Source organism: Loxodonta africana, chromosome 3, assembly GCF_030014295.1.
Source record: "Loxodonta africana isolate mLoxAfr1 chromosome 3, mLoxAfr1.hap2, whole genome shotgun sequence".
NCBI lineage: Eukaryota > Metazoa > Chordata > Mammalia > Proboscidea > Elephantidae > Loxodonta > Loxodonta africana.
This window is the reverse complement of record NC_087344.1, coordinates 71638559-71663235: the sequence shown is the minus strand read 5'-3', so window position 1 is coordinate 71663235 and position 24677 is coordinate 71638559. Positions and strand designations below refer to the sequence as shown.

The window sequence follows — 24677 nt, the reverse complement described above, 5'->3', positions numbered from 1 at the left end:
TTTTACCTGAACCGTGATAAGCAGCTTGTTATTTCAGGGATTCAAAGTACAGGGGAGGTAGAAGCAATTCTGAATCCTTCTATGTATTCTAATCTAGCACTTGGTTAAACATAGCACTGTGGGTTCATTGAACTTTAGCAAGCTTGTGAGTCCCCAGCCTAATCTTTATTGTGCCTTGAGCTTGATGCTTAAAAACAGCATGCTGGCGAGAAGATTGATTATAAAGGTGCAAAAGTAGTGTTGTTAGGAGCTCTAGTGAGGATTAGATTGTACCAGCTCCATTTTAGAAAAGTTTGCAGTTATTGCTGTGGAAGTAGGAGAACAAGAACCATGTGTATTCAGACTGAGGGAACATGGAAGCAACAAATGACAGACATTTTTATTATGTATTTTAATTTATAGTAGTTCTTTCAAATCAGTTTTTTTTTTTTAAAGGCAGTCTCCTGATAGAAAAAAATGGATTTAGGATATGAATAGACGATTCTATAAGTAAGAAATTAAAATGATTTATAGACATATTTAAAATGTTCATTCTCATTACTTATCAAAGAATTGCAGATTAAAATGAGAAATCCTCTTTAATCTGCCACAGTAACGAAGATTAAAGCAAAAATACCTAGGACTGCCAAGCAGTCATGTGGTTGTCCTCATAGAGTGCTAGGTAACTTGAACAGAGGTTTTGGGCATAAAAATGAAGAGCCTTAAAAAAGCTCGTATTCTTGGACCTAGTAATTCTTCTTCTAGGAATTTATCTCAAGGACATATTAAATAGTAGTGGATGAGAACATTTATCAAAAATAAAAATAAAAAATCAAACTGACTACCACTGACTTGTAATGAATCTGTAGGGCGGAGTGGAACTGCTCCGTAGAGTTTCCCAGGCTGTAAATCTTTGTGGAAGCAGACTGCCACATCTTTCTCCCATGGAGCGGCTGGTGAGTTTGAACCACCAATCTTTCAGTTAGCCAGCCGAGGGCTTTCACACTGTACCACACCCATTTATTCTGTGTTGCAAAATCCTACAACTTGCCCAGAAATAGAAGGTTGGTGAAATTAAACATGTCCATATGGTGGAATATAATCCAGTATCAAAATTCGTATTTTAGAAGAATAAGCTTATGGGAAAAATGCTCCTAATGGCAAGTGATGAAAGCAGGATACATAATTGTATGTTCACTATGATACCAATTTTGTGAAAAGAAGAAAGTTATTTTTATATAAAGGCACACAGTCTAAAAAAATATGTAGTTAATTGTTCATATATATTTTTTGAGTAATGGAATTATTTTCTCTTTATACTTTTCTGTTTTCCAGACCTTTTTCAGTGTCCGTGTATAGCTTTTTTTTTTTTTACAAAGGGAAAAAACCTACCTGGAAAAACAACAAAAATCTGTGGGTGGTTTCCTGAGTCAGTATTCTTCTCCACCTGTGAGTTTGTTTTCTTCAGTTTGTACTCGAGTTCTTAGGTTTTTCCCTGATGAAATACATTTCTGATTGTTCGCTGTTGTCATTCAGTGCATGGATTATTCCTGAAAGACTAACCCAAACAAGACAACTCTCCAGTTATCCCCATTCCTGTTTACCACCTAGCAGTTTACCCCATCTTGCATATAGTAGACTTCTTTTTTTCCCCCCATTTTTGGATTCAGTGCTGAAACCACCTGCTAGAAAGCAGTGATTACAATTTGTCTGATAAAAGATGCTCTGAGTTTTCCATGTGGGCCATTGAATCACTGTTTTTGTTTAATTTTACTGTTAAGTCCCTTGAAAAATAGCATTTTGAACTTGGGGATTATCACTATCTGGGGACAAGTGTGAGATGACCTGAAGAATTTAGAAATCCGTGCAATAGATTGTCAGCTTCTTGAAAGCAGGGATTTTGCTTGTCTTATTTATGCTAGATACCCCTAGCAAGTACAGAGGGCATGGAAATATTAAATGCATCATAAAAATATTTGTTGACTGAATAAATTAATACATTAACAGTAAGAGAATTGTCTTGAGAGTTAAACTTTAAAATCAACACACAGTCTATCACTTGAGAGTTAAAGCTTAAAATCAATATAATTAGAGCAGAGGTATGCAAAGACGCATGGAAGAGGCACTGCCTTTGAGACCAGCAAGATTGTTAAATATATTAATATATTCTGAAGAAAGAATGTATACATTTGAAGGGCTGTGTGTACCTGTGGGGTGGGGTTCAGGTGTATGAGAGGGCCTGAACTGGCCCTGGAAGCCTAAAACAAAGAGAGTCATAGAGAGAGGCTCATGTAGGTCTAAAGCTAACAGCTAGGTTTGAAAACTTCTATGGCTGCATCCCGGATTCTCGGAAGTAGATTTTGCAGTTTATTGGTAAGTATTTAGGTTACAGAAAAAAGTATTCAGTTCAAAAACTTTTTTTGAGAACTTACTAGGAGCCTGATCCTAGGCTTGGCACTCAGGTAGTAAAGTACAACATGATCCCTATCCTGGAAGAGCTCCCAGCTTAATGGAGGAAATGTGTAGACACTGTGAAAAAGAAGAGGGATGCAGTGCACTGGGGCCAGAGAAGAAGCATTTAGCCCCAGGGAGGGGAGGTTAAGGGAGAGAACCAAGGAACTCTTTGCAGAGAAGATGATACCTGAAGAGAGTTTTGAAGATTCAATTTGAAGAACTCAAAGGATATTCCTAGACACTGGGAATGCAAGAGCAAAGACAGAAAAGTGTTAAAGAGCATGGTATGTAAAGGAAACTCTATAAGCGGGTTAGTGATGCTGGAGTATAAAGAGCCCAGCTGGAATGGTAGCTCTTAGAGAGGTAGGTAGTGTTAGGGTCATGAAGGATCTTGTATGCCTTGCAGAGAAGCTTTGATTTTAATCTTTTTAGGCAGGACGTCTGCAAATATTTTTTGTGACATACTTTAATCCATAAAAATTGTTGAGAATGTATTTTTACGTTATAACAAGTACCATTGTACTAATGTCTTATGTGTATAATAAGAGATGCCAAAATTTTTTCAAAGGATCAACTAAAAAACAAACATGAGTAATTCCAGTATTATTTTTTCATACCTCAGTGATTTGTCCTGCACACCCCTTGTAGGCAAACACTTTACTTTGGAGATCATTGTGTTAGGAAGTTGGGAGCTACTAAAGACTATTAATCAGAATAGTGATAATAGCAAATTTCTAGATTATTTTTGCTAGAGTATAGAAGAACGATAATGGTAGGCATAGAAAGGGAAGGGAGGTCAGGGCTAGAGGTAGGGGGATCTATTAGAAAGCTAATGAAATAACCCAGGAAAAAGTTGATGAGGCTCTCTATCTTCAAGGAACTTCTGTGTCACTGAAGAGAACAGTTTCACTCAATACAAACTAGTAGATGTAGTACTAATAGAATTTAGGAGCTCTGTATTAAGAAATTAAAAAAAAAAAAAAGGCAAAAAACCCCAAACCTGTTGCCTTTGAGTCATTTTCAACTCATAGTGACCCTATGGAACAGTGTAGAACTGCCCCATAGGATTTCCAAGGAGTGGCTGATGGATTCGAACTGCTGACCTTTTGGTTAGCAGCCTGAGCTCTTAACCACTGTGCCAGTAAAGATTTTTTTTTTTTTTAATGTATTTACTAAGATATAATATCATGATCTAATTCCAGTTAAAAAGCAAAGATGTCACTTTAAGGACTAAGATGCGCTTGACCTGAGCCATGGTGTTTCAGTTGCCTCATATGCATGTGATACGTGGACAAGGAATGAGGAAGACCAAAGAATCTAAGAAGAATCAATGCCTTTGAATTATGGTGTTGGCAAAGAATATCGAATATACTATGGACTGCCAGAAGAACGAACAAACCTGTCTTGGAAGAAGTATGGGAAGAATGCTTATTAGCAGCGAGGATGGCGGGACTGCATCTCACGTACTTTGGATTTGTTATCAGGAGGGACCAGTCCCTAGAGAAGGACGCCATGCTTGGTAAAGAGTCAGCAAAAAAGAGGAAGACCCTCAATGAGACGGGTTGACACAGTGGCTGCAAAAGTGGGCTCAAGCATAGCAACAATTGTCAGGATGGCGCAGGACAGGGCAGTGTTTCGTTCTGTTGTACTTTGGGTCGCTATGAGTTGGAACCGACTTGACAGCACCTAACAACAAACAACAACAATTCCAGAGCATTTCCATCATCTCAAAAGAAACCTCATACCCATTAGCAGTTGCTCCTTTTTCCTCCCTCTCTCCCCCTAGCTCCTGGAAACCACTAATCTGCTTTCTGACTCTATGGATTTGCCAGTTCTGGACATTTCATATAAATGGAACCATGCAATCATGTATGATTGTATCCTTTTGTGCCTGACATGTTTCACTTAGCATACTGTTTTTAAGGTTTATCTATGGTGTAGCATGTATCTGTATTTCATTCTTTTTTTTTTTCCTTTTAATTTTATTATGTTTTCCCTGAAAGTTTACACAGCAAATTAGGTTTCTGTTTAACAATTTCTACACTTCGTTCAGTAACATCAGTTGCATTTTATACAGTGTGTCAACTTTCTCCTTTCTGTTCTGGTTGTTCCATTTGCAGTAATCTAATTTCTCTGCTCCCTTGCCTTCTCCTCTTTGCTTTAAAGTAAGTGTTGACCATTTGGTTTCATATAGATAGTTTTTTAAAAGGAGTAGAGTACTCATGAGTGATACTGTTTATTTATGAACCAATGCGTTATTTAGCTAGAAGATGACCTCATGGAATAGTTTTGGTTCAAGATTTAAAGAGTGTCTCAGAGCAGTAGTCTTGGGGAGTCCTCCAGTCTCAACTGGTGCAGTAAATCTAGACTTTTTAAGAATATGCGTTCTGTTCCACATTTTGCTCCCATCCTACCAGGATCCGTCTATTCTGTTCCTGATCAGAATGGTCAGACTGGTAGCTGGGCACCATCCAGTTCTTCTGGTCTCGGTAGATGAGGGAGTGGTTTGTGCAGACTGTTAGTCCTATGGCCTTGTTTCTACTCTGAGTTTTTGAGTTCCTTCATTCTCTTTTATTCTGGATGTGTAGAGACCAATAGTTATATCTTAGATGGCCGCTTCCAAGCTTTTAAGACCCCAGACACTACTTTTCAAATGAGGATGTAGAAGATAAACTTTTTGTACTACATTATGCAATTGACTGAGTTGTCCCAAGAGATTATGGTCCTGTGCCTTCAGACTCCATAAACCAATACCATGAGGTGTTTAATAAGTATCCGTGTTGGTGCCCCCATGTGCTTTATTGTGTGTTTGAATATGTATGGATGCATACGTTCATATATATATACCTGCATGTAGATACATCTGTATATGCTCACCTATATACACATGTATACATACCTGTACACTTGTATGCATACATACATACACATGTCCACACTCCTTTTATTCATTCTTTTTCATGGCTGAACTATACTCCACTGTATGGATATACTGCATTATGTTTATCCATTCATCAATTGATGGACATTTGGTTTCTTTCCACTTTTGACTGTTATGAATAGTGCTACTATGAACATCTGTGCACAGGTTTTTGCGTGAACATATTTTTTAGTTCTCTTGGATGTATACCTAGGAGTGGAATTGCTGGATTACGTGGTAACTCTGTGTTTAACTTTTTGAAGAACCGTGTTCCAAACCAGCTGTATCATTTTGCAGTCCTACCAGCAATGTATGTTGTTGTTATTTGGTACCATCGAGTCAGTTCTGTCTCGTAGTGACCCTATAGGACAGAGTAGAAGTGCCCCATAGGGTTCCAGGGAGCGGCTGGTGGGTTTGAACTGCTGACCTTTTGGTTAACAGCCAAATGCTTAACCACTACATCACCAGGGTATGAGGGTTCTAATTTCTCTGTATCCTGACCAACACTTGTTATTGTCTACCTTTTTTAATTATAGGTAACCTTTGTAAAAGGTAGATTCTGACTCATAGTGACTGTATAGGACGGAGTAGAACTGTCCCATGGAGTTTCCCAGGGTATAAATCTTCATGAAAGCAGATTGCCAAATCTTTCTCCCACAGACCTTTCAATTAGCAGCCGAGCACTTAACCACTATGCCACCGTAGAGGAGGTTATTGAAGGTTAGAGAAATCAGGGAAGGCTTCATGAAGGAAGTAGAACTTGGCTTGGGCCTAATATATATCCAATTTGCAAATAGACAAACTGACACAGTAAGAGAAAGTGACTTGGGAAACCACCAGATGAACTTTCTTAGTTCATTCATTTGTTCATTTATTTATTATTTATTCAAGATATATTTATTAGGGCAGGCACTGTTCTTTGTGAGGGATCTCTAGCCAGCTCCCTGACTTGGTTTTTTTCTTCCCAATCAGTCATACTTTGTGAAAGAGCAGACCACCTTTACCGTCTCCACTTCCCCACTTTCTGTCCTTTCCTAAATCCAGTGCGATCTGGCTTCTGCCCAAACCTCAGATTTTGCCAGGGTAGCCAGGAAACTCCCTAGTTGGACACCTTTACTTTTTACTTAACATTTCTGCTTCATTTGATACTTTTGAGAACTTCTTTCCTGAGGCCCTATCCTTGCTTGCCTTATATTAAACCCTGCTTTCCTTTGTTTGCCTTCTATCTGATTCACTGCACTTTCTAATTCTTTCCTCACCCACTTCTCAACTTGCCCCTTAAATGTTTTATTCAGGGTTCTGTTCCAACCCTTTCTTGTCTCACTCATGTGTTCTCTCTGGGCAATCTCATTCCTTCCCACAGTTTTAACCTGTGTGTTCACTATTCCTGAATCTGTAACTCTTCCCTCACTTCTCTCCTGAACTCTGGACCACATAGCCTCCTGTATGTCTCACATCTCCAACTGGATGTCTCACAGCTGCTTCTGACTTCATATATCAAAACTGAACCCGTGATCTTCTGCTCCTCTTTCTTCTCCTTTATTGCCTATAACCATCTCCACCCATCTTCTGAGGAAGGAATCCCTGAGCCATTCTATACTCTTTCTCTCCTGCACATTCAAACTCACTGTTCATAGAGCACTGTCTCATGTGTCCACGCAGAGCGCTCCATTCCTCTGCGCATGCTGTTACCATTCTGCCTGATGTGTTCTGATTCAGGTAAGCATTACCTCCTTTCCGATGCTTTTCCCGAGGCCCCTGGTCTGAGGTAATTGCTCCTCCTTTAATGTTCTCAGTGTCTGTACATCTTTCTGTTATTACACTATATGATACTGTATGTGATTTTAGGCTTTGTGAGGAGTGAGAGTAGGTTTTGCCCTGGAGTGTGGTCCTTAAACTCCTAAGGTAAGGCCATTCTGGTGTTTCTGTTGGTTGGTTGTTTTTGTTAGTTGCCACCAGGTTGATTCTTGGTTGGTATGTGGTGTTAATGTTATTTTTTCACTCTGGCAGATCCGAGAGTTCCAACACCCCCTTACCTCCCACCCGTGGTGTACTACTTGACCTCTGGTGGTTCTGTTTCCCTTTCAGCTCTGTAACATCTACTATTTAATAAGCCTCAAATGGCCTTGCTCTATGCATTGACAGCACAGCCCTCAGCCGTATACTCACAGGGAACCCTCCGGACAGGGTTCTTCTGGAGTCCCCCCTCTTTTTTTTTTTTTTACATTAAGCACATATTTTATTTTAATTAATTTATTTAGTTTATTGTGCTTTAAGTGAAAGTTTACAATTCAAGGCACTTCTCATACAAAAACTTATACACACGTTGTTGTGTGACCCTAGTTGCTCTCCCTGCAATGTGACAGCACACTCTTCTCCACCCTATTTTTCCCATGTCCATTTAACCAGCTCCTGTCCCCCTCTGCCTTCTCATCTTGCCTCAGGATGGGAGCTGCCCACATAGTCTCTTGTGTCTACTTGAGCTAAGAAGCACAGTCCTCACCAGTATCATTTTATGTCTTATAGTCCAGTCTAATCACTGTCTGAAGAGTTAACTTTGAGAATGGTTTTAGTTTTAGGCTAATAGAGGGTCCAGGGGCCATGACCTCTGGGGTCCCACCAGTCTCAGTCAGACTATTAAGTCTGATCTTTTTGCTAGAATTTGAGGTCTGCGTCTCACTTTTCTCCTGCTCCATCAGGGATTGTCTGCGGTGTTCCCTGTCGGGGCAGTCATTCGTGGTAGCCAGGCACCATCTAGTTCTTCCGGTCTCAGGCTGAGGGAGTCTCTGGTTTATGTGGCCCTTTCTTTCTCTTGGGCTCATATTTTCCTTGTGTCTTTCGTGTTCTTTATTCTCCTTTGCTCCAGGTGGGTTGATACCAATTGATGCATCTTAGATGGCCACTTGCTAGGTTTTAAGACCCTAGATGCCACTCACCAAAGTGGGATGCAGAACATTTTCTTAACACTTTGTTATGCCAATTGGCCTAAATGTCCCCAGAAACCATTGGAGCCCCCTCTCTTCATAGTTCCTTCCTCTGCAGTGTTTCACCCCTCAAATTCTAGCCACTTCAGCTGCCCAAAACTCAGATCTCTGGTTCCTGGGCTCAGTGGGACCCTCTTTTCTGTTTGAGTCCTAGTTTTCTGTACTGTGATTGAGACATTGTCCCTTAACAGAGAACTGGGCAATTGTGGGGCTCATTTCATGAGTTTTTCTTCTAGGGGTTTGCAGTCTTGTACTGCGTGTTATCTCCTGACTGAAAACAGTTGTCTTGTATATTCTTTTCAGTTTTATAGTTGTTTATGGCAGGATGGTGAGTCTGGTACCAGTTACTCCATCATGGCTTGAAGCAAAAGTCTACCCTAATCACTTGTTTATGTGTCTGTTTCCTTCATAAAACTGTTACTTATAGCTACATCCCTACCATCTAGCACATAGTAGGTAGCAATAAAGGTTTGTTGGATTAATCTAAAAATAATGCTGAAAATAGTACTACCTTAGAATATACATACTAGGGATTATCCTTTTCTCCTACTGTGTTTTTAAATTTTGGCCTATTAAATGGGTACTTGCTCCTCAGATGGGAACAATATTTGGAAGGTAACTTTTGCTCTTTTCTCCACCTTTGCTCTGACTCTGTCCATGAGTAGAAGAGTGATTTTTCTAATTGGTGAAATTGGAAAAGAATCCTGTTTGTGTGGCTCTTGTGCGGTGTGACCAGTTGTCAGGACTTGCATGTGTTCTTCCCTCTGCCATGCTCTAACTGGTCTGTCCATGCCAGGGCAGCTGGCATTTGTCCAATTGAGTAAGTTTTATTCAGTAAGGAAAGTATTAGAAGGCCCATTTATTGATCATACATCTAAGCCATGTTCTGTAGTCATCCTTAAAACAAAAAAATCACTTATTATAAAGATGATATTTTGATCTTCATCGACCTCTAACAACCATGTTTTATTTTTAATTGGTCCCAAATTCTGGGTGAGAGAGATTAATTCTCACCGTCAGCCCCTCCCCCAGCTCTACTCTAGAGATTGAAGATAGGCCAAAGACAGCCTCCTGGCTTAGCAAGAGGTCTTTTCCCCACTAGTTGCCATTCTCCTTTTGTTCTCATAATTGCTTGCATTTATGAACCTAAGAAAATGCTCCTGGCAGAAAAGAGGCACCTGTGGGCCCTAATCTCACGTTCTTCCTTTGCCCCTATCCTTTGGTTGTACTTTGAGGACTGTGGCCCCTGTTGTACCAGTTGGACCAAGTGGTATCTTTTTCTTATAAAGGAATGATGTATTGTACATGCATTGGTCTTATTTTCAGTAGAAGAGCATTTTCAGGAGACTTTTTAGGTGGTTTTATATTTCTGCTTCTCTTGTATCCACTGGGCACCTTTTAAGGTAGATGACTAATGGAATATATCTTACAACATGAGCCTTCAGCAGGGACTTTCTCCTGCCAAACTGCCCTATATTCTTAACTACATTGCAGTACAGGAAGGTAATAAATTATTAATCCTAAATCTGTCTCCTCAGATTGTGGGATAATGACTTGAGCACTTGGCCGCTGGGGGAAGGTAGAGATTTCTGGCCATTAACACAAACCATACAAACTTCTTAATTCTAAAGTTTAGCTAGCTTTGAGCAAGTCTGTGGGATCTTCTTATATCATAGTTTAATTGACATAAGTAAGACCAATCAGAATCTCCTAAAGTTGGCTTCTCTACCAGTGAAATGATTCATTGTCCCTTACCTGAATACTCCTAAGTAAAAGATAATCATCTTAAGTGTTTATCTTGGAAAACTAGAGCTTTGATGGATTCTTTTTGCCCTTTAGAAACACTATGCAAACTCAAACTTATTTCCTAACTGGTGTGACAAAAAGGAATGAGAAAATGGCATAATTGGGCAGTAAATCCAATTCAGTTTAAAAGCCATCTTAAATTGACTCTTCTCAAGAATTCCTCAAGGGTGGAAATAATAAGACAGCAGAGGAGTTTATAAAAATGAAGTAGCAATTGCAGGGCCAAAGCATAGCCTTTTGCCTTATTTTGGAGTTTGTATAAAAATCTCAGTAATTGGAGTAGCAACCAGTTCAAGGCTTTGTGTGGAATTCATAGGAACATGATTAAGAACTGTGTGTGTGTGGTTAATGTCGGACACCTATTCTCAGCTGAGCAGTATTGAAGAGTCTGAGTCAAAATGAACAGTTCCTGGTTTGAAGGCATACTTTTAAAAAAAAATTTTTTTTTATTAAGGTAAAATTCACATAACATAAAATTAACCATTTTAAAGTGAGCAATTCAGCTGCATTTAGTACATTCACATTGTTGTTTAACAACCACCTCTTATCTAATTCCAAACCATATTCATCACCGTTAACGGAAATCCTGGACCTATTAAGCAGTTGCTCCCTATTCACCCCTTCCCTTGCCTCTGGAAGCCACTAATCTATGGTTTCCTGTTCTGGATAGGAATAGGATTTACCTATTCTGGATATTTCATGTAATTGGAATAATACAATATGTGACCTTTTGTGTCTGGCTTCTTTCACTTAGCATAATATTTTCAAGGTTTATCCATGTTTTAGCATGTGTTAATACTTTGTTCCTTTTTTTGGCTGAATGATATTCCATTGTAGGTACATGCTACAGTTTGTTTCCGTTTATCCATTGATGGACACTTGGATTGTTCCCACATATTGGCTGTTGTGAATAGTGCTATGAAAATGCATGTACATGTACTTGTTTAAGTACCTGTTTTCAGTTTTTTGGGACATAAGGGCCTGCTTTTTGAACTCTTTTTTTTTTTTTTAACCTCAGTCGCTTGGCTAGTAAGTAGAAAGGCCAGGATATGAACCAAGGCAGTCTGAGTCCAGAGCCTGTGCTCTTAACCACCATGCTACAGACTGAAGTTGAACTCTGTTTCTGATGCTTTATCTGAGAGCTTCCTTAAGAAGCCTTAGCACATGTGGTGAAGATCCTGTAGGCACTTTTGATTCTGAACAATACTGGAAAATTTCAGAACAAAGTTATAAGAATTGTTCTTGAACTATTCATCAACTGAGCAGGAGAGAGGAGTCAGAGTGGCCAAGAGCATGGAGCGTAGACTCTGGAGTTAGACAGGCCTGAGTCTGAATCCTGGTTCTCTTATGTAATGGGAGATGTTACTGAAACCCATCAGTTCCTCATCTATAAAATGGGAATGATAGTATCTCATAGGATTGTTGTGAGGAATAAAATATTCATACTGAGTGCTTAGCCTACTCCCAGGTACACAAATGACAATTCAGCAAATGTTGTAGTAGTTAACGATAAACATAAAATCCAATTTGGTTAATTCTTGTCTACCCCTGAGATGACTCAGGTGGGCAGCAAGTTTGAGTTCTCTGTTGGTTTCTTAAACCTCTGTCCAACGGATTCTCAGTCTGCACTTAATATATTAAGTATAATGTAGGCAGCTGACTTTTCCACGTTGTAAGAAAAAGTAGGCCTCCATTCAGATGCTTTACAGGCCTTAGACTGGTTGAAGTTCATGAAAAGGTGAGCTATATTGTACATTTTTCCTGACTGTAACATGCCACTAAGGAGACTGGATGATTGGCCACTTGCTTTCTCCTCTAGCCAAGGAAACTTTTCTTGTGGAAGATGACTCTGTTCCACTGTCATAACACCCCTCCTCACCCTCCACTGTCATAACACCCCTCTTTCCCCAGCAGTGATATGGTACCTATCCTTGGCCAGGTGGGCTCTGTCTTTTGGTCAGGATAGTGTTTTGACTGGGGTTGATTCAATGGCACTTTCGGATTTTGTGTCAGAAGTAGCTTAGAGAGTTATTAGTCCCTTCCTTCAAAACATATTTTTTGAGTACTATGAATCAGGCACTATGCTAGATGCTAGAAACAGTGGTGAATAAGACAAACGTGGCCTCTGCTCTCGTGGAGCTTGTTGTCTTAGCCATTCTTGGGGAACAGAAATTCTTTTTGAGAGGGATGGTGTTGCTGAATCAAGATTCCCGCCAAAGAGGATGAGGCCTCCGTAGGGTCCCAAGGTAATGCAGTGACAATAGACAACCAGTCTTCCTTGCAGGATTTTAGGAATGTAGGAGTATAGGCAATTTGGTGTCCAAGCCAGTCCCAGTAGAGTAACCTTCTGTTCAGTATTATGTAAGTTAAGCCCCTGTCTACCATATAGTATATCTCCAGCTTTCCTTTCAATCCATTCCACTCGCTTCATAATTGATAACTCCCAATCCTTAATAAGCAGTGAAGATGGGTTATCTGGAGAGGCGAAAAGAGTGCTACAGCTGTAGCCTATGCCCCTAATCCGCAAGTGTTTATTTTTGGTAATTTCATGGGTATTAGATATACCCGACTAGTCTGCGCTTGGAAACCTTGGTGGCATAGTGGTTAAGTGCTATGGCTGCTAACCAAAGAAGAAGTTGGCAGTTGGAATCCACCAGGCACTGCTTGGAAACTCTATGGGGCAGTTTTTTTTTATATAAGGTCACGATGAGTCAGAGTCGACTCGATGGCAACGGGTTTGGTATTTTGGTTTTAGCCTGCACTTGAAAGTCTTCTGCATCAGGGTGCTCCCGCCTTTTTGGCATCAGGTTTGTTACTCAGACCCTTGGGGGAACAGTTTCAGTGACTAGCATCAAAAAAAAAAAAAAAAAAAAAAGCATCAGGCAAGTACCAAATTACATAAATCATGAACTTACCTGGGTTAATAACAAAAGCAAACTGTAAAATACCCTAACATAAGAAGGCATTACAGATGTCTCTGAATGGGGAGTTAACAGTCAGAGATGCTGTCCAAGGAGAAACAAAAGCGGAGAGGAATATTGGCCAAGGCTTATCTGGAAGTCTAGATCAGTTGACTCTGCCTCTAAAGATGGGTGCCCAGTATAGCTTACCCCAGTTCCCTTTCTTAAGCCCTCTCAACAGATGACAGCATTTTTAGGAATGCTCTCTTTCTTCCAACTGGTTTAACATTATGCTTTGATTCTAATCCAGCAACTCATTTGAGTTTGAAATAAATGTGTGTTCAGAGTTTCTTACTTTTAGGTAACAGGGGGAGTGACTAGTATTACCAGACCTGGGAGATGGTGAGTTTAGATGGATTTGGCTTAACTTCGGTAGCCTTAATTTCAGATTCAGGTTTAAAATTTAAAAAGGACTGTCATCCTGCCTCTTCAGAAAAGGCTTCTCTGGGTTTTTTGGTACAACTCAGTGTTTATCGTCCTTAACCGAGGGCAGCCTGAGTCAGCTGGAGGCCTGTGGAGGTGGGCTGGGTAGAATGAGTCTTAATCAGAATAAATAAGCAACTTTGCCTAGAGAAGCTAAGAGCCAGATTCCATTTCAGGAAGTTGAGTAATCTGCATCCTGCTGGGTCATTCTGAGGCATTTGGCCTGAAGCAAAACAGCCCCATGTGCTGAAAAAGTGCCAAGCTCTTCTTTTACCTGTACATTCTTCTTCATCAGTTTCTAACTGCTTGGTTTTCAGAATTATTCTCAGCTAATGCTCCCCAGTGTCTGCTTAAAAACTGCACCCTGACATTTCTAACAATGTACTTTTCAAATAATGAAATGAATTTTCATATTACTCCTTCTGTGAAAGGTTAAAGTGAGGGCTTGGCCTCTAAGCTCAGGTAGCAGACCTCGAGCAGAGTTATTTGCCCAGGATGGTCAAGGCAGAAGCAGAAGTTTTCCAGCCTTTCCCTGGAGACTTTTCTGTCTGACTGACAGCGTACCCTCCTTTTGTCTCCCAAGCTGTTTTGATTGAGCTGTTTCTCTTCCACCCTTTCAAACTTCATGTGGGGGTTGCTCCCTTGGCAGCATGGCTGCCTCTGTCAGTAGTGAGGAAGCGATAAAGAGTGAAGGCCCTCTGTGAAGTTGGTATGATGTGTTTCCAAGGATTTTCCCTGTGTGCCTATGGGGAGTGTGTGTGTGTGTGTATGTGTGAGAGAGAGAGAGACACCTTTGTGTGTCCTTCACGTCACCATGCCTAGGATTAATGTTACTTTTCAAGCATCAGTTCCCCATATTACACATGAGGATAAGGAAAGGACAGTGTCTCTGTGGCTAGAGAAAGCCCCTGCTAGATAATTTGGTCATTGGTAGTATTGACTTATTTGCCCAAATTTTTATTCCTGTCAGTAGAATGTATGAATTACAGTCAACTTGAAAGTAGAGATGTAAGAGAAAGATACGTCTAAGTACATGTCATAAAAATGAAGGCTATTAAAAGCCACATGTCTGCAGTAAATAAACCAAAATAATACCAAATTATCTAAATGTCAGTGCTACATTATGGTGATCACATTAAATTAGGTTACATTTTTCTAAATTTGTGATCCCTGGTTCTTTATATGTGTTTTCTCACACATTCAGTGCCTTAAAATATGCTTACTGCATTTCTAATGCCTTCTGTAGGATGCTTAATTAAAATCATTAGTGATAATTAATACATAGGCATTAAGTACATATTAAAGGCACATACATTTCAGGCCAACAAACACTGTACCAGGCTAAATAAAACCCAGTTCCTGTCTTCAGAGACTTCACACTATGGAGGCAGACAGATGCATAAACATACTAATTTCAAGGCCGCATGATAAATCCCATTTAAGGCAGCAGGAAAATACAAAGAATGTGGCAGGGGTGACCTCTGTGGATTTGAGGGAGAGCTCAACCCTGTTCTATACCAGAGTGGTGGGGCACGTGATATTCTAATCTCTTTGAACCTTCTCCCAGATTCGTTTGATGTGGTTTTTAAACTGCAGAGCTCTTTTCAATTCTTTATCTCAGAGGGAGGGGTAGAGGGCAGTATGTACAGCTCTGTAAAGTCCAGAGAATAAGAGCCCTAAGGAAATTATTTCAGTACAGATACAGATTGGCTTTGATTTAATTTAAATAAACTGGCTCTGAAAAATTCTAAGAATACTGACTACTCAAACAGTTTCCCTTTCATTTACACACAGATGAGAAAGCATCTGTAGCTCTGCATCTTATTTGCTATAAGCAAAAAGTAGCTTGAGATATTTAAGTATCCAAAGCTTGGTTGTATTGAGTCCTCACATGTCTCAGTTCAGCCCACTGCAGTTATTCTTTTTTTTTTTTAATGACACTTACATAATACTCCAAAAAGAGACTTAATGGATGAATTGATAAAACCTTTCCTCTGTTGGCCATAACTGCTGAAATACCGCTTTATGGTTAGTTATATTATTTCCTTATTTCTTCCCAGGTTTACTCTATTTTATTTAATTTACATATCTCTGCCAAAGTCCTAAATGACTTCTTTAGAAACAACAAAATAAACATCAGAAAACGCAAAAAACATCTAGACAAAACCTTCCCAAAATGTAACAGTGTTCTGATTCAAGGTTTATTATGTGGGTTTCCAAAGAAGGTTGGTATGATTGAGATGAATGCAAATAATTTATCAGCCAGTAATAACTGCAGTCAGAGATGGCAATCATCTGTAGGTTCTTAACAGTGACTCTACAAGTGGGCTGTAGAGGGAATGACATCATATCTCATGCTTTTCTTTTTAGAACCACTTTTATGTACAGGCCGAAGTTTATCTGTTATCATTTTATACCTGTGCTTTTTGAAGTACAAAGGCAATGTTATATAGAGAGGTGTGGGCTCCTTTGTGCTGTGGCTTGGAGGCGTGCTCTCCTTGCTGACAGCATTCTCCAGAGCCTTTTAGTCATAAGGTGGTGGGAGAAAAAGTGAAGCAGGAGATTCTGAGTACATCATGCAGCAATGTAACCCCTAGTTACTGCTTTTTAAAAAGGTGCTTGGTTTAATCATTTGCCTTCAATCTACCTTTAAGTATTACAAAGCCTTGGTGACTGGATTGTTTCTGAGCAGGTGACTTTATGGTAGAACTATTTTCAGCTTCACCAGTGTTTTGATTAATACTCTCACTTATGACTTGGTTGTGAAAAGTGTCTTTGGGCTAAACCTTGACAGATGGGTCTTTTGAAACTTAAAAACTTTATCCAATTAATGCCAATTTTTGATTTATTAATGAGTATCAGGTGGAAGATAAATTCGTTAGAATTATGATAGAATGGTTTCCATGTTTTCACCTATGGGACCAGAACTTTGAGGTGTTTTTTTCTTTTCTTTCTCTGTATTGCTCAGAAGGAGGGGGGCCAGAATGGAAAGCAGTCAGACCTATATGTCATTAGTGATGGGTGGCTGTTTTCCTTGGTGAACTGAGAAGCTATCCTCCACTGTTGCTTTGTTCAGAAAGTTCCAAGGTGAAAGTCTATCTTGTAGTTGAGTGAAGTGGAGTGGTCTGAAATAATAGCTCAGGGAATTTAAGTTTGGCTGGTCGTCTCATGGGGAAAGATTGCTTTGTGGTTTGCAAGGATTTTTCAGTTTAGGATTTAGGCTGGAAGAGTGTTTCCTAGCAGGTTATGTTGGATTTAGTTATCTATTCATTCCATTTGGCTTTTCTTCAGTTTCTCTCTTTGTCCATCTCTTCCATATTTCCCATTCAGCGCTGTTGCCAATTTAATTTGAAAGGTCTTTCAATTATCTTAGGAACTTTGCCTTTTCTTTCTCACCTTCTCCCTTCTTTCATTCAAGGAAATTGACAGTAATGATCTGATTCTAATGACTGAAACTCAAGTAATTCCATGTTGGACTTGACATCTTTTGCTGGATTTTGTTAATTTGAAAAATAAAACAAATTTATTTATTTTTCTAAATTTTATTTATTTTATTGTTGAGAATATACACAGCAAAACATACACCAATTCAACAGTTTCTACATGTACCATTTAATGACACTGATAACATTCTTCAAGTTGTGCAACCATTCTCACTCTCCTTTTCTGAGTTGTCCCTCCCTCGTTAACATAAACTCACTGCCCCTAAGGTTCCTGTCTGATCTTTTGAATTGCTGTTCACAGTTTGATCCCATATAGATAGCTCTTAAAAGAGCATCATGCTCAAGGCAGACCTTTTTTACTAGTTAAGCTAAACTATTGTTTGGTTTTAAGATGACGTCAGGTGATATTTTTGGTTTAAGGTTTAAAGATTATCTCAGGGCAATAGCCTCGGGGGTTCATCTACCCTCCGTGGCTCTAGAAAGCCTGGAGTCCATGAGAATTTGAAATTCTGTTCTGCCTGTCCCCCATTTTGATCAGGATTCTTCCATGGAATCTTTGATCAAAATGTTCAGTAATGGTAGCTGGGCACCATCCACTTCTTCTGGTCTCGTGGCAGAGGTGGCAGTTGTTCATGGAGGCAATTAGCCACACATTTCAAATCCTCCTATTCCTGACTCTCCTTCCTCTGTCACTCCTGGTGAATAGAGACCAATTGTTGTGTCTTGGATGGCCCCTTGCAAGCTTTTAAGACCCCAGGTGCTATGTAATGATCTAGGATGTAGAATAGAAGCACTAAACACGGTATTAGGCCAGTTAACTATGATGTCGCATGAAACCATGACCCTAAACCTCCAAACCAAGGAACCAGATCCCATGAGGTATTTGGTTGTATATAAAGAGCCCCGACAGCTACTCTTTTTTTTTTTCTTTTTGTCGTTGTAAATGTATCTATCACACAACTTTTGCTTATTCAACTTTTTACAGCTGTAAAAACAAGTACATTTAGATACTTGGCAAACTTTAAAATGAAACAGATAACCTTTTTGAATGTCTATTATGTGCCACGCATCACATACACAGATACGAGATATAATCCCAGCACCTAAAGAGGTCAGAGCGTGTGATAAGCAAATATGATCCAGGGAGAGAAAGGCTACAATAGGGGTATAGGTAGGATACACAGAAGAGAGCTGTTAAGGGGTGAAGATTTCATCAGGGAAGCCTTCCTGGAAGTAGTGGTGCCTGAGCTGAGATGAAGTATAATAAAAATAGCAATTAAACTGTCAGCTAATATTTACTGAGCTTTTATACTATATGCCAAGTATTGTGCTAAGTACTTTGCTCAGATTATCTCCTTTAATATCTGTAATAACCCTGTAGATAGGTACCGTTATTATCATTCCTCTTTAATGCATGAAGAAACTGAGAAATTTGACCCAAGATTACATAGCTAGTAAGTGTCTGGGTTGAAATTCAAACTCAGGGAGCCTTATTTCAGGGAGCAAAGCCTTAACCACAGATTTGTGGGGTGGGAACTAGAAGGTGGAGTGAGAACAATTATGGAATAGGGATATTGATGTTGGTTAAAGGATTTTCTTTTGAAAAGAGGTTTTCGACTCAATTTTCTTAGGATTCTGTATGACTTTCACTTTGAAAACCGGACATGTTTTCTCTTTGAACCAGGGTTAAATGAGGGTGGTTTTCATTTTTTTTTTTTTAACCTGTGTAGTTATTCTGCCTTAAGTGGGTAGATTAAAAGGACTCCCCTCTCCTTTTGCCCTCTTTTAAAGAGATGTTATATTACTGTTTTTTTTCTCTTCAGCATTTTGCCAGAATCTGGTACCTTTGAGGCTTCTTTAGCGACAGTCTTACGGGAGAGGACTTGTCGAGCCTCTTTAACTAGAGAAGCGCTACAAGACTGAGGTTTTGTTACCAAGCCCTTAGAAGCTTGTTTTCCATCCAGCAGATGAAAGAGTTAATGTGAATAGTAGCTGAGAGGTATCAGTTGGGGAGGTAGTTCCATGGGGAGTTTTTGTCTTTGGGAAAAATGGCAACACTACAGTCAGGAGAAAGGAGTCAGAATATGGACTCCTGTTAATTCTTATTTAGTGTTTAGTTTCAGCAAATCACCTACACCAAAACATTTAACAAACTGTGCTTTTAGCAAAGCTAGGCACACAGAGAAGGCAATGAATAGTAATTATTTTCTCTTCAAAGGATTGCTTTGTGAGGCAGCTGCAGCCTTTCAATTCAACCTCTGTGCAGTTGAGGAAAAAAGTATTGGCCCTTTTGAAAAGGAGGAGAGAGGGCAATGGTTATTACCCTGGCTTTTTCCAAACTTCGTAATACCTGATTGTGCCCTGCAAAGGATTTAGTCACCTCCTCTGCCTTACTTTCTGAATATGCTAACCCCTGCAGGGGAGAACTGGTGTGGAGAGTAAGGTGGAACCATTTTTGTATTTATTTATTAGTGGGTGTGCAGGTGACAGACACACTGACAGTCAAAAGGAAGGTGGAGAGTGCCCCCTGAAGTGGTTTGTTTTTGAACAGTTCCTCTGAGTTGTTTTTTGGATTGATAATATGCCCGCTTATCTCGTTTTTTCATATGGCAGCCATCTTGGCTGAGACCCAGTGCTTCTGAGAGAATGCATACTTCTGATAATTGCTGCAGGAAGACAGATGGTGTAGTCATAGTTCAATCACTGGTACAGCACTAAATTTAAGGCTTCTTCCTAACTGCTTGATAATCGTTCATTACAGTATAATTATCAAAGGAGAGCTTCGAGTCCATTTTCAAGGACTCCTTGAATTTTTATAACATTGTGAGATTTCATGAAAAAAATGTTAACTTAAGTAAATGTGAAAATTAAGTGCAAATTTTGTCTGTAAGATACCCTAGTCATACACTGTTCTCCAGCAGAAACTTGGTTCTCCTTGTGCCTCCCCACCCAAGAGAAGAATTTACCAGCTGCTTTTTTTTTTTTTAATAATACTTGTGGGTAATTCTCTGTACAGGTTTCCCCACTATCTGAAAGTAGAGTATTCCTTTGAAACTTTCTGTAAGCCGAAATGGCATAAAAGTGAAGGAACAATTACCATTAATTTATATGGGAAAAAATTTCGAGTGTTCCCAGACCCAAAAAATAACCTACCAAATCATACCAGATAAGACGTAAAACCTAAAATAATACATATAGTAAAGACAGGAAAGCACAAAATAAATAGAGAAAAGGACAAATGCTCACAGACACACTTCAAAGCTATGGCAGCTTGATGCTGAGATGCTGAGTGTAGTTCCTGGGGAAGGAGCTTGGCAACCCCACTGTCACTGCTCAGGGTGTCCACTGCCTGTTTTACAGGCTCTCTGCAAAACAAATGCTGAACGCTGTTTCCGCTTTTCGCTTTTTTTTCGTAAAAGCAAAAATCCTCTTCAGATTTCTCTGGGTTAGTGAAAACAGGTACTAATGTAGGCCTTTTGTAAAAATGGAGTGCTGTAAAGCAACCTTTTGAAAAGCAGAGGGTACCTGTATTCCCATTCCCATCATCTCAGCTCTTTCATTGGGATACATACGATCTTTTTTTTTTTTAATTCAGACCAGTTTATTTTTATGTACCTGTGTTACACATATTATTTTGGAGGTAATAGTTTTTTTTTAATTTTTATTGTGCTTTAAGTGGAAGTTTACAAATCAGGTCAGTCTCACATACAAGAATTTACGTATACCTTGCTATACACTCCTAATTGCTCCCCCTCTAATGAGACAGCACAGTTCTTTCCTCCACTCTTTCTCTTTCCTTGTGTCCATTCGGGTAGCTTCTGGCCCCCTCTGCCCTCTCATCTCCCCTCCAGACAGGAGATGCCAACATAGTCTCGTGTGTCTACTTGATCCAAAATCTAGTTCTTCACCAGTATCATTTTCCATTCCATATTCCAGTCCAATCCCTGTCTGAAGAGTTGGCTTTGGGAATGGTTCCTATCTTGGGCTAACTGAAGTTCTGGGGACCATGGCCTCCAGGGTCCTTCTAGTCCCAGTCTGGGACCATTAAGACCAGTCTTCTTACGAGAATTTGGGGTCGCATCGCACTGCTTTCCTGCTCCCTCAGGGGTTCTTTGTTGTGTTCGCTGTCAGGGCAGTCATAGGTTGAGGCCAGGCACCATCTAGCTCTTCTGGTCTCAAGTTGATGTAGTCTCTGGTTTATGTGGCCCTTTCTGTCTCTTAGGCTCATAATTACCTGTGTCTTTGGTGTTCTTCATTCTTCCTTGCTACTGTTGGTTTGAGACCAATTGATACATCTTAGATGGCCGCTTGCTAGCATTTAAGACCCCAGACACTACTCTCCAAAGTGAGATGCAGAATGTTTTCTTAATAGTCTTTATTACGCCAATTGACTTAGATGTCCCCTGAAACCAGGGATGCGTACAGTCTTAGGAATTTAGTAAGAGTGTAAATACCCTGAGACTTCAACAATATGGCTTCTAAGATAGTGGGCGTTTTGTCTCTGCTTCCCTGTTTGGTTGCCAGCCAGTGCAGTTTCCAAATGAGAAGTCAAGCTTGTTACCTGAGATTTAAGAATGCCAGAGGCAACAGCGCTGTCTCTAAATATTTCCAGAGTTGTTCACAGCTTTCTAAAAGTATTTGATGAATTTTCTTCTGGCAATAATTCATATATTCTGTAGACTTTCCATTCTGCTGCTTGGAATTATGAAACCTGGTCTAGATTTTGTGCCAGACTTATTAGAAATCTGTCTTTTGAGAGATGGTAATGTTAAGAAAGCTTTGCTAGTTCGAGAGCCTCCTGTTTTGGGGATCCTCCAGGTAATACATATGGGAGCCCTGTTTTCTCTGCTTTGCCGTCCGTGGTTTTTAAAAGAAAGGGATTGGCTCTGACCCCATTTTCTCACCCTGGGTAAACTTTCTACATGCTTCTACCAATAGTGAGCTCCAGACTTTCCCAAAAGGCATTCAGTCTACGGTTCTACCAACTGTAAGTCCTTTTTTGTACAAGATTTATTATCGCTTTTGCTTGGGCCCTGGGAGCAGAGCCAGGCTATGGTGGCGTGGGCAGGAAGAGGAACTGATCTAAAATTGGAGCTTATTTTCATCTTACCTTTTATCCAAGTTACTTCTAGAATCCAATATTGAAATCTCTACCAAAACTTGCCTACTTCCTCCTCTCGTGAACTCTTTTTCCTGAGAGTTAACAATATGTCTTTCATTTCTGAGTACTACAGCATTCAAAGCATTTTCGTATCCAGTACTTCATTTGAGTCTCATAACAATTCTGTAGATAGTAAAGAAGATGTTCCCAATATAAAATAAGAAAAGTGAGTCTTAAAGAGGTTAAATTATCTTTCAAAGGTTAAATTACTAGTAAATGATGGACCTAGAGCTGAAACTAGAATCCTTCTCTTTTAACCATTAGTTTACTGGAGCCAGTGGTTAAAGAGTTCGGCTGCTAACCAAAACTTTGGCAGTTGGAATCCACCAGCTGCTCCTTGGAAACCCTGTGGGGCAATTCTACTCTGTCCTGTAGGGTCAGTATGAATTGGAATCAATTCGACAGCAACGGGTTTGGTTTTCGTTTGTTTTTTCTAGGAGGGAGAGCTATGATCCAGTGAATGGGTGTAAAAGAACTTTTTCCTTCCATATTTTTTTTATTAGTGAATACATAATGGAGCAACATTAAATAACATTTATTTAAAAAAATACACTTGGTTAAAATCCCACTAACCAAGTATGTGCATTGAGAGATTAGATTATCTCCCCCAGTTATTTGGAAATACTGGGATTACTTTTGGGTTTTCTTTTTTAATTGTGCTTTAGGTGAAGGTTTACAGAACAAATTAGCTTCCCATTTGATAGTTTATACACAAATTATTCTGTGACATTGGTTGCAGACCCCGAAATGTGTCAGCACTCTCCCCATTACCACCCTGAGTTCCCCACTTCCAGTTGTCTGGTTTTCGTGTCCCTTCCTGCCTCCTCTTCTTTGCTTTTAGGCATATGTTGTCCTTTTGGTCTCAAGCAGATGATTGTTCTAAGAAATACTTTCCTCATGTGTGCTATTGTTTTTTATAGTCCTGTCTGTTATTTGATGGAAAGGTGATCTCCTGGGTTTAATTTTTTTAAACAGCAATATAGCTAACTAACCTCCCCCAGGTCTCACAGTTGTTTTACTGTTGGTCACTGTCAAAGATATAAATGCTTCTGATCGTCTGACCTCTCCCAGGCTGTATTCCCTTGAGCTAAGAAAAAGGATCAGGTTGTCAGATAAGATTCACAGGAATCAGAGTTCTTACTGATTACCAAGCTTTAGTAATAATTTTAAGGATACAGCAATCCCGCAGTCAGGAGATACAAGTGAAGTCTGGAGTCTGGGACATCCTGTGTGACTCCCAGGTTCTACCTTTCCTCATTAGACATATCCTCCTGGCCCAGCATAATGGATGTGGTCTCTAAAGGAGGCTTGCCGGTCAGTTCACACAGCAGGGAGTGTTTGGGCTATGGAACATTTCCCTCTTATACCCCAGATTGTTGTATAGTTTATGTGACATTCTCTGGGGAACCATGGAAAAAACAAAAGAAGACCTTCCCAGGACAAACCAGTCTTAAGCATTTTTCCCCTGCTTTTATCTTCATCTCTTTCAAAGATCTGAATTTTATCAGAGCTGCTAGCAGCATCCAGGAAATAGAATTTTTTGCTACCTTCTCTTTGACCTTGTAATTCCCATCAATCCCCTTGACCTCCAAATTCCATTGATAACACATCCTCTGAAATTTGCCTTAAAGCTCTTGCCATTTTATACCAAGGATAGATAGGCAGCCATCCCTTCATCAGTTCTTTATCATATTTCCCATCTTCTCCATTTTCTTGCTGTAAAGCGCCTTAACCATTATGATTTTTGTGAGTCTTATCTGACATCCCTGTATAACTTTGTGCTTTTCACCTCACCCGCACTTACCACTGCACCTCTCCCAATTTTTAACTGTGAGAAGTTAAGAATCCACGGAGTTACTAAACCCTCTCTGTACTCAAAAATGTGTTTGAGGCATTAGATAAAATGTTCTGAAAGCTGGCTTACTCCTGGAGAAAGACACTTTTCCTTCTTGCCTGAAGGCAATGGCTGCTCATTCGTCCATATCCCATGTACCTCTGGGTTTGGAGGTGGGATTGATGTCCTTATCACTCCTCACGGTTGCTTCTTGAACATTACTCCTCCACTTTCATGTAAAAACTCTTGCTCCTTGAGATTTATAAAACTACCCCTAACCATTACTCATCTACCAACCATCATTCACCTTCTTTTACTGTGGCATATGGGCCTCACCTCCTTTCAAAGTCCTGTCATCGACCTCTGTGTCTTCAGTAAGACCCACCTGATACCTGGCCATCTGGTTTCGTGATAGTTCATTTGTTCATTCATTCCTTCAGTACCTCACTCATGCATATACACTATCTTAGTTAGCTACTGTGCTATAACAGATATACCACAAGTGGATGGCTTTAACAAAGAGAAATTTATTCTCTCACAGTCTCGGAGGCTGGAAGTATGGATCCAGACCATGAACTCTAGGAGAAGGCTTTCTCTCTGTTTAATTGTGGAGGAAGGTCCTTGTTGTCATCAACCTTCCCTGGTCAAAGAGCTCCTCAGCGCAGGAGCCCCGGCTCCAAAGAATGTGCTCTGCTCCTAGTACTGGCTTTTTG

General features: G+C 39.9%; 1 protein-coding gene across 6 annotated transcripts in view; it reads left to right on the top strand.

Moving 5' to 3' along the window:
* KIAA0319L (KIAA0319 like) overlaps positions 1-24677 on the top strand; it is a 117647-nt gene that overhangs the window by 5353 nt on the left and 87617 nt on the right. The gene's annotated exons all lie outside the window — the stretch shown is intronic.